Raw genomic sequence first — 11,051 nt, 5'->3', positions numbered from 1 at the left:
CAATTCACATAATAAACATGACAGATTATTTAGAAATAATAAATTGCACCTGAAAGTGATATCCTAGGCATGACAATACATGCTACTGATTTCATGTTAAGAACTAAACACAGGGCTTAAGTCTCTTATTTTGTAACTGCATGTTTGCTGTCTCCTAGGGCACAGGATGAGTAAGATGCACATAGCTAGCTAGAAACATTTGACTTGCATTATGATGATATGGGGTAAAGGTCAAAGACATCAAAGGAGTGGAAACAAAAGAAACTAAAGTGAACAAATGTTAATGATTCTTGGAAGATGATTAAAGAGAAATGATTTGAAACTGCTCATGTTTGAATGCATTAGCACTTGTATAAACAAAGATGGCCTGGCAGTTTGAAAGACAACCAGCGGTCAGACTCTTGGTTCTTCGCTGACTTCACACACCCTCCCTGCAGCACAGAACCCCACTGGAGCTGGACCCCGGTGTGTCTCCATTCCTTTGTGAACCCCACTGGCCATCAGAACCACTCTATATTAGGGATCTCACAGCTGCCATACTTGCCAAGGATCCAGAGTGGACAACAGCTACCAAAGAACGGAACCCACCCAAAAAAGATGAGACCAGATATTTCCACCAAGAAATACTTCAAGTACCATAACTCCAAATGTGTAGATCCCAGTGTGAAAACACAGGCATGAACAACCAAGACAGTATGCCCCCTCTAGAAGCCAACAACTCTTTTGAAATAGGTACTGAAAAGCAATTTAGCCGAAGCACAAGACAAGGACTCCAAAATAGCAAATACGAATATGTTCAAAGACCTTAAAGGGGAATGAATAAATGCCTTAGTGCAGATTATAAAACACAAATAATTGAACAAAATAATGAAAACAATTCAAGATATGAAAGTAAAACTTAATGAAGTATTGTATGATACTTTGTGTTCTGACAAATAAAGCTTGCCTGGAGATCAGAGGGCAGAGTCCAGGCAGTGTGGGCACATACCTTTAGTCCCAGTACTTGGGAGGAAGCAGGAAGATCAGGAGTTCAAGGCCACCCCTGAACCAGTGAGATTGAACCAGTCAGTCTAAAAGAAACAGAGCCAGGCAGTGGTGGCTCACACCTTTGATCCCAGCACTTGGGAGGTGGAGACAGGATCTCGCCGATTCAGTCAGAGGATTGGTAGGGGCAGGATGCCCACCTCTCTGGCTGAGATTTCCTAGAGGTAGGAAGTGACGGTGGCTGTTCCTTTGCTGCTCTGGTCTTAGATCTGGATTGGCGGGCAGAAATTGGTTTTATGTTTCTGTAACAGATCAGAGCTTTTGTTCCCAGTAAACTCAGGCACAATCATGGCTAATGGAACAAAACTGAGTCACTCTAAGAAGCACAGTGGAAATTAGAGAGGGCTGAAGCCTGTGAGCTCCCTAGGATCAGCACAGGGGCCTGCAGTATCGGTTACATAGGTCCTTGCCAAATGGATGGAATTCTCCAAAGGGCTTTGTGATCTAAGGAGCTCCATTTGCAAAACATTTATGCGCCATTCCTGGGGTACCAGCATGGCTTCCGTCAGAGATGGGCTAGATTGAAGGAAAGGCTGCTAGGGCAGCAGGAAAGAACCATGGGGACCCAGGTTGGCACCAAAGGCCATGTCCCTAGGAGATAGAGGTGGGCTGGAGGAGGGGCTCATTTTAATTTTCTTACCACCCCGCTGAGACAGGGTTTTTCTGTGTACAGCCCTACTTGTCCTGGAACTCACTTTATAGACAAGACTAGCCTCGAATTCAGAGATCCGCCTGCCCCTGCCTCCTGAGTACGCTTCATCATAAATTCTAAGCCAACCTGGGATACAGAATGAGACCTTGCCAAAAGACTAACAATAAATACACTTAAAAAATGATGATGAGGGCTGGAGAGATGGCTCAGTGGTTAAGAGCATTGCCTGCTCTTCCAAAGGTCCCGAGTTCAATTCCCAGCAACCACATGGTGGCTTACAACCATCTGTAATGAGATCTGGTGCCCTCTTCTGGCCTTCGGCATACACACAGATAGGCTATTGTATACATAATAAATAAATATTTAAAAAAAAAATGATGATGATAGCCGGGCGATGGTGGCGCGCGCCTTTAATCCCAGCACTCGGGAGGCAGAGGCAGGCGGATCTCTGTGAGTTCGAGACCAGCCTGGTCTACAGAGCTAGTTCCAGGACAGGCTCCAAAGCCACAGAGAAACCCTGTATCAAAAAACAAAAAAAAAAAATGATGATGATAGCATGTATGTGTGTGTATGCATTCATGCCCTGGGTTTCCAGGGATCGCACTGAGGCTTCAGGTTTGCAGGCAAACACTTTTCCCCATCTTTCTTGAGACAGTATCTTCTGGTGTAGCCCAGACTTGTAGGCCTGGGACTTGAAGTTGCAATCCTCCTGCCTCAGCCTTCCCAGTGAGTGCACATGCCACAGTGCTTGTGTGGAGATCAGAGGACATAGCTGTAGTGTTGGTTCTCTCCTTCCAGCGCGTGGGTCCTGGGGATTGAACTCAGGTCGTCAGACTTGGTGGACATCATCTTTCCACACTGAGCCCTCTTGCTGGCCCTACAATTTGTCCTTTAATTACCAAGAACACTCCACTATCTTCTTGCTTCTGTTTCAGATGAGGAAGCTGCCATCCTTATCTTTGGTCCTTGGACCTTACCTTTTATTTCCAGGCTACTTTTACAGATTTTTTCCTTTTCACCACTTGTTCTGAGTTATGATGTGCCATTTCCTCGTGTTTCTTCTGCTTGGAGTTCATTTAACTTGTCAGATCTATGAGTTTGTTTTCATCAAGTTTGAAGAAATATGGCCACTATTTTTTTTCAACTAATTCTTTTGTTCTCCCTTTAGGTGTTCCAGTTTCTCCTTTGGGTCACTTGAAGTATCCCACAGCTCACTCTTTTTCCAGCTTTTTCCTCTACATTTAATTTTTGGATCGTTTTAGTTGTGTCTTTTCTCTGTTACTTTGATATTGCTGTGACAAAACACCATGCCCAAGGCAACTTATAAAAGAAAGCATTTAATTTGGCTTAGAGTTTCAGAGGTTTAAAAGTGCGTGATAGGAAGCAATGGCAATGAAAGCTCACATCTTGATCCACAACCATGAAGCAAGGTGAGAACACTGGGGACTGAGTGAGTCTTCTCCTTTTCAAACAAGTTCCGCCAGCTGAGGACAAGTGTAGAACTATATAGGCTATTCTCGTTCAAACCACCACAGGCCTCTAATTTATAACCTTTTTAAAGCTGCTTTGGAGGTTTCTAGGCAAGCTTCTGTTAGTACTCAGGATCCCTACTGGCCTGCCCTTGAGGTCCTGACAGGCTGTGTCCTCAGCTGTAGCCACTAAGAGCACCTCCTGTGCACATTCACTATGTTCCCTTTTAAACCACCTCCTGTCTCTTCCTCTCTCTTTCTGCTTCTCTGCCTGTCTCTGTCTCTCTGTTCTCTTCTGCTGCTTCTGTCCCCAGAGGTTGGTCTCCCCTCTTCCCATTCACTTTCTCCCAGTAAAAGAACCTCTCCACCTGAGGTCTGTTGCATGGTGTCTTTCTTGCACGTGGCACTTTTTTTTTTTTAAATTACAACATCTGCCATTGAGGTATATCCCCAGACCTTTGCTTCTCTCCATTTCTGAGATGCTGGTCTTATGTAACCTAGATTGGTCTTGAAATCACTGTGTACTGGAGGATGACCTTGGTCTCCTGCTCCTTCTGTCTCTGTCTTCCAAGGTCCAGGATTACAAGCATGAACCACTACACGTACCTGACTCTGACTTCTTGGAGACAGAATGCTATTACTAAGTCAGGCTTAGAACTTCCTTATTAGCTTCCTGTGTAAATGAGATTACAGGTCTGAGCAGCCAGGTCCATCTTTTATTTCCTGTGAAGTGAGTTATCTGCTGTTAAGCACACCCAGAAATTCAATTTGGGGCTTTATCCCTCCTCCTCCTTCTCTCTCCAACTACCTTCCTTTAGAACTTTCTACTTAGTATTTATTTACATTTATTTTATGTGTATAAACATTGTGTACCATATGCATAGTGTTTCTGGAGACCAGAAGAGGGTGCTAGATTCCTTGGAACTGGGAGTTACAAATGGTTAGGAGACACCGTGTACTGGGACCTGAACCTGGGTCCTCTGCAAGTGCAGTATGCACTCTTAACTGCCGAGCCATCTCTCTGACTCCTCTGTTTAACTATTTGAATATATGGAATGCAGCTGTAACAATTCTATCAATGCCATTCTCGCTAATGGAACATCTGTAGCAGCTCGGACATCTTTTGATTACTCTCATTGATTTTACGTTCTTCTGCATGCCTACCAATATTGGAGTGAATGCCAAGATGTTGGATAGTTTTATAGTCTTATAACATCCTCTTTGTCTTATTCTGCTGTACACATTTTTGAAATTGTTTGGTTTTGAGCCAGAGCCTCATTCCAGCCCAAGCAGACCTGGCAATTATTCTGTAGCCAGTATGGCCAACAGCTCATCTTGATGCCGCAGGCACGTATCACCACACCCAGCTCTAGGATATACTTAATTGGCTTGGAAAAACAATTTGAAATTTTCAAGTCTTGTTTTTATGACTTGTTAGGCAGGTCCACAGCAGTGCTTGTCCAGGCTAATTGTTCCTCACTTAGGAGACAAGACCTTCCTGAGCACTGATAATTAGTCTGTTTTGTTTGTCTTTCAAATTTAACACCCTCTTTATTTTTCAGTTACTGAAATCAGTCAGACGTTAAATAATTTAATTTCAAGGTGTTACTTATACACATAAACTACATGTAATAGTGTAACCTTTTACTTGAAAAAGGATGAAATAGTATATTAACTTTCTTGCATACTGTCCATAACACTGAGTGTGTGGGTGGGTGGTATGTACACGTATGTAGGTGTGCCTTACTTACGGCTCGCTGCCTTAATTTCCTTGAGATAAAAGTCTCTCACTGAACCTGGTGCTAGGCTGGTGTCAGCAAATCCCTGTCTGCCCCCTACAATATGGTGTCAGAGACTTACACAGCCATGCCTAGCTTTTTACAACGTGCTGGGCATCTGAACTCATTTGTGTGAAGTAAGCATTTTCGCCTACAAAGTCATCTTCCCAACTCTGTGAAACATTCTAAGGACTCTGTTGTTGCTTTCATGAAAGGATGTTTGGAAGAACAACCATAGTGGTGCCACACAAAAGTCACATCATGTCACCAGGCATTACTGTCCTTACAATTCAACTCAAATTTAAGTGTTAACTTTAGTACAAAGACACTAAGCCCTAAATTGGGGCTGGAAAGATGGCTCAGCAGTTATTAGCACTTGCTGCTTTTCACCACCATCCCTGACTCCAACTCTAGGAGATCGGATGCCCTTGTTTGACTTCCTTCCATGGGCACCGAGCATACACACAGAGCACCTACATACATTGAAGAAAACCACTCATACACATAAAATATATAAACCTAAAAAAAATCCTGAGAAACAAACTTTTCCATAAACAACAACAAAACAACAAAATTTTGCTATTTAAATATATTGTGATTTCATATGAGTATCTTTTAAGCTACGTGGTGGTGGCACATGCCTTTAATCCAATTACTTGGGAGGTAGACAGGCAGATGATCTCTGTGAGTTCGAGGCCAGCTTGGTCTACAAAGCAAGTTCCAGGACAGAAACAGTCTCAAAAAACCAAAACCAAAAAACCCAAAACAAAACAAAAAAATCTCTTAAAAATGGGAAACAGTAAATTAAAAAAACCAACCCAACCTTTTATTGACAATATTGAGTGTTAAATGCCAGCTGTGGTGGTTTGAGACGGCTCAATGGGTAAGAGAACACAAACCTGATGACCTGAGTTTGACCCCTGGATCCCATGGTGGAAGGAGAGCCAACTCCTGAGAGTTGTCCTCTGACCTCCATATGTACCCCATGGCTACACATCCACTCAATAATGAAAAATAAAACTAATAAGACTGGCTTTTTGAAAAAACATTTCCTTGCCCATGGACATGGTTTTCCCCCTCAATAACTGAGGTTTGTCACAAAGAACCTTGGTTGTGTTTTAGTTTTCTCTGTGACCTTTTTTTCCCCCATTCTATGAATGTATGCTTTGTTATTTTGCGTTCTTGAGAGAGTGTTGCTCTCAGGATCAGCAGCTTCCTAACGACTGCAAACACTGTGCCTGCCAGAATGTTTTTCATACACAAACCAGTCAATCCTAGACCCCTGTCCCCTCCTTTATCTCACGTGTACACAAAGCCCAGGGCCAATAACTTGAGAGTTTAATACTAGTCCTGCTAGTCAGAGCCCACTGAAATTAAACTTGTCTCACGCAGAAGCAGAAACCACCATGGAGGCCCTGAACCATACTCTCCCCTTGTCCCCTTTGCTTCCTAACTGGACCTTGGTGCGTCTCCAGGCAAGCTGACTTTTCCAGAAAAATCCCCTACCTATTAAATGATTCAAGACTGATTGACTGGAGATTCAGAATTTGTCAGATCCAGAACCAAGTTATCTATCTTTATCTTTGGTCTGCTTAACAGCCACTTATCATCCACCTCTGTGTGAGGCCTAACGTCCAGTGAGTATCAGGTAAAATCTAGAATGTATTGCTAGACTACGAGCCTTCAACAACTCACAAGCCAAGCATATCATCAGACAGCATGAGATCTAGAGATCTTTCCAGCTCACTGTAGCGTTTCCTCTGTCATGTGCTCTTTCGTCTCTGTGGAAGAGTCAGGAGCAACCTGCAGATATCCTGGTGCTTCTGCCTTCTATTTCTTACTTAGCTTTGATTTGTGAAGGCAGGCTCCAGCAAGGCTGTCCCTGCTTTCTGGTCCACAGGGTGGAATCTCTTTGTAAAGTGTGAACTGGACAATGGGTAACTCTGCTACTTATTAGGAATCCGTTTCCTTCAATAGCTGAGGCCTGGGATTTTGAAAACTAATTTCATGTATTTTGTCTTTTTTTTTTCAGGGACAATTGTAAATCTAATTACCATTTGCTTTTGCCAATGGTAGAAAAAAATCCCATATACTTAATTTACTATTAATTTAATTTAATTAAATATGGAATACTCAGCAAGAAACTTCCCTTGCTGGGATAGTTGATACCACAGATTTATGAGAGTCTAAACTTTCCTGTATATAGGAAGATAGTAGCTACGGTCATCAGAACCAATGTTATATGTTGATGTGGGCTTTCCCTCTGTATGCTGTGAATATGTTTTATTACCATTGGTGAATGAATAAAACTGTTTCGGCCAATGGCTTAGTAAAGCCAGGTGGGAAATCCGAACAGAGATATAGAGAGAAAGGAGGGCAGAGTCAAAGAGACACCATGTAGCTGTCAAAGGAGAAAATCGCCAGTTGCCAGCCAGAACCTTTACCATAACCTCAGGGTGATTTACAGATTAATAGATATGGGTTAATTTAAGATGTAAGAATATGCCGGGCGGTGGTGGTGCACACCTTTAATCCCAGCACTTGGGAGGCAGAAGCAGGCAGATCTCTGTGAATTTGAGGCCAGCCTGGTCTACAGAGCTAGTTCCAGGACAGGCTCCAAAGCCACAGAGAAACCCTGTCTCGAAAAACAAAAACAAAAAAACAAACAAAAACAATTAGCTAAAAATATGCATAAGCTATTGGCTAAACAGTGTTGTAATAGTTTGTGTGATTATTCGCGTCTCGGAAATGAATGAACAGCCTCTGCCTACATGTTGACCTTTTGAGGGGATGAGTTACTGCTTTATGTTGTCATCTTTCATTCTTTAAAAACAAACAAAAAAAACCCACTCATTTTTACTTTTTTGAGACAGGGTGTCACTATTTATCCCTGGCTGGCCTGGAACGCCATACACAGACCAGGCTGACCTCAAGCTCATAGTAATCTGCTGGCCTCTTGTCTCTCAGGTGCAATTAAAGGCATGCGCCACCGCATCTGGTCTAAACCTGGCCATGTTCCCTAGCAAATTTGTCTGTCCCAAGAAAGCCTTAAGACACTGGGGGAAGGGCTCGGTCAATAGCAGAGCACTTCCTTAGCACATGTAAGGATCTGTATTCAATTCCTACCACTCAACCAGATCACTCTACAAATAATCCTTTCCCTACTACTAACACACACACTATATGTAATATATATACATATTAGTAATTGTTAATAATCCCACAGATTACTAATGCTTGTCAGGCAAGCTAAAATCTGTAACAAGGGACTCCCAAACCCAAAAGGGTAGAAAAATATGGGATAAAAGCATCAGACACATTAATATCTCCAAAGAGAAGACAGGGAACCATCGTCCTCAAACCAACACTTCAAAACATTTAGAAAACAAACTTGTGGTAATCAATTTTCCTGAAGACTAAAAAATGGGCTGGCTAGATGATTCAGTGGGTAAAGGTGCTTGCTGCCAAGCCCAAATATCCCGTTTGACCCTCCCAGAATCCAAGTTGTCCCTGGACTGTCACAGGCTTGCAGATTAACAAATAAGGCAAGAAAGGTTTCCCAGAAAAGGACAGGCTCCATTCCAAGTTCATCAGGGCTTGCACAATACGCGCACATTGGTCAAGGTATGTACATGGTGACATTTCAGAATACCTGCAAAATTTCCAAAATGCCTTCAAAATCCTAAGTGTTGTATAGTGATGTCCTCGGAGATAAAACCATTCTTTTTACTTGGAAGCTCAAGACATGGGATATTTGAAAGGGAAACAGAACTCTCCATCCTGCAGGAAGTTCCTGAAGCTCAGGAACTGAACAACCTAAGGGAATTCAGGAAGTCCCTGAAAGGGACTCACCATGCTCCTTCCTCCTTAAGCACACATAAGCACATAAGGACCACTGCTACACTTAGACGAGCTGAGCCACCTGCAGATATGCAGTGCACTCCAGGGTTTATAAACTGACACCCATGCTGGTGGTGCACCTGTCATTTTCTGCTCCTGTAAGAAACCCTTCACCTCCATTCCTGTAAATATCCCTAATAAAATCCATTGGCTCACTAAGTTGGACTCTACTATCTGAACTTTGGTCTGGTGTTGGTTCCCTACCTGGAATGGGTAGATGCTTGCTCCTACCTCCTGGGAATAGTCATTCAATATGATGAAAAATTGGCTCCAACTTCACCTAAGTAGCCCCAAAATACAAAATAATAAACCAAGAGGAAGAACCTATACAGAAAAGGGGAGCTAAGCTGAGAAAGGGTATAGCAAGAACCTGGGGTGACACCAATGAGGCAAACCAGTTCAGACTGGACAGATAAACTGATAGCAGATAATGACTCCAGGTCTTTGAGTTGGGAATAGACAGAAACCTAAACCAAGATAAGTATAGACGAGGATATTATTACTCCTAGGGAAAGTCCTTTAGCAATCTACTCCATGGCTCACCAGCAAAAATGAAAGCAATCACCAACTAACAACATGGCAGTAGAATTACATTAGGAAGACAGGTGGTGAGGAATGCTGCAATAACCAGGAATCCAAGAAGTGTGGAAAACTGACACAGCAAGGAATAAGCAGAGACACATTTGAGAGAAATCAGTTGTGAGTTGAAAGCAGAAAAAAAGAAAAAGAAAAAAAGAGGGAGACAGAATTGCTTCCTGTTCTCAAGGTAAACTCCGATGCCCTAAGTTTGATTCCCAGGACGGTAGAAGAATCAACTTGCAAGAGTTGTGCTAACTTCCACAAGTATGTTGGCATGCATCCTCAACAATAATTAAGTGCATAAAAAAAAAACCCACAATATTTCTAACTTTTAATATATCTCTTAAAAAATTTTGGGAAGGGTATCTAACCCATGCTGGCCTGGAACTAAGTAGCAAGCCCTGAACTCAACCACCTGCCTCAGCCTCTCAAGCGCTGGCACAACCTCAAAGAAGTGGTTTCCAGCACCAAGTAGGGATCCTGTTAGAAACGCAGACTCACTCACTCTGTCCGTCTGCAGTCTCCATGGAGTTCTACAGAGGTAATGGCTAGGGCAAATTCTAGGTTTGCTTTTAGCTGGGCATGGTGGCGCAGACCTTCAGTCATGGCACTCCGGAAGCAGATGGAGTGCGTCTCTGAATCTGGGCCACTTGGTCTCAACTGTCCCCCCACCCACTCCCACCTTATTTTGTAACCCAGTCACTCTGAGGGTAGAAGGCACTGCTGCTGGTGTGTAAGGATGTTACTATTTCACCACATAAACAGCTAGCGACTATGTTCATCCATGATGGCTTAGCTTATGATTGATTCCAATCCTGAGAGAGCCAAAATATGTCAAGTTGGTAAAGGCAACAAATCAATTATTAAAGCTGACATGAAACTAAATGAAAATGAAAATTGTTAAGGTGGTTGGCTGCAGCTGTGTGGTAAAGATATATGGCCAAATACATAGACAAACAAAATCTTAGGCCAAGGATCTCAAAGAATACTACAAATATAAGAAGTGAACAAAGAAAAAGAAACAAAAACTGACCCCTTTCCTCTTGAGTGTTTGTTATAGCTCCATTCCAGAATGAGTCCCTGGCAACACTTTCTTCCCAATAGTTGAATGATACAGGCTGTTTTCCCAACCTGTGCTTCTGTCAAATACTCACTTTGCATATCTTATCCTCCCTTGCCATCCTCGTCATGTTAATAATTAATGTGCTAATCAACCCCAAGATGCTAACTACACTGCGTGGAGCCAGTACAACAGCCAGCCCGGGGTCCCCAGGAGCCTCTACATTATTTTTAGTATCAGAAGACTGTCCTCAAATGCTGCAGGGCTAGGGTGTGAGACATCTTCACAGATCAGGTTGACGGCGGTCCACAAAGGTTAACTGAGCAAAGGGCCACACGGAGTGCAGGAGCCAAAGAGAACACAGTTACGGGAGCGTCTGAGTTAGCATTCTCTTGGCTCAACTGGGAACTGGCCTGAGCAGTTCTTATCAATAACTGTCATTTGAAAAGTACTGGCATTGTCCCAGTGTGTGTCCAAGGGTGTCAGATTTTAACCTGTTGCCAATGCAAACTACAGATTGAACAGAGAGTTCTTATTTCCTTAAAAACAAAACAAACCCTCACAGAAAC

This window comes from Microtus ochrogaster, linkage group LG2 (assembly GCF_000317375.1).
Source record: "Microtus ochrogaster isolate Prairie Vole_2 linkage group LG2, MicOch1.0, whole genome shotgun sequence".
Taxonomy (NCBI): Eukaryota; Metazoa; Chordata; class Mammalia; order Rodentia; family Cricetidae; genus Microtus; species Microtus ochrogaster.
This window is presented reverse-complemented; position numbering follows the sequence as displayed.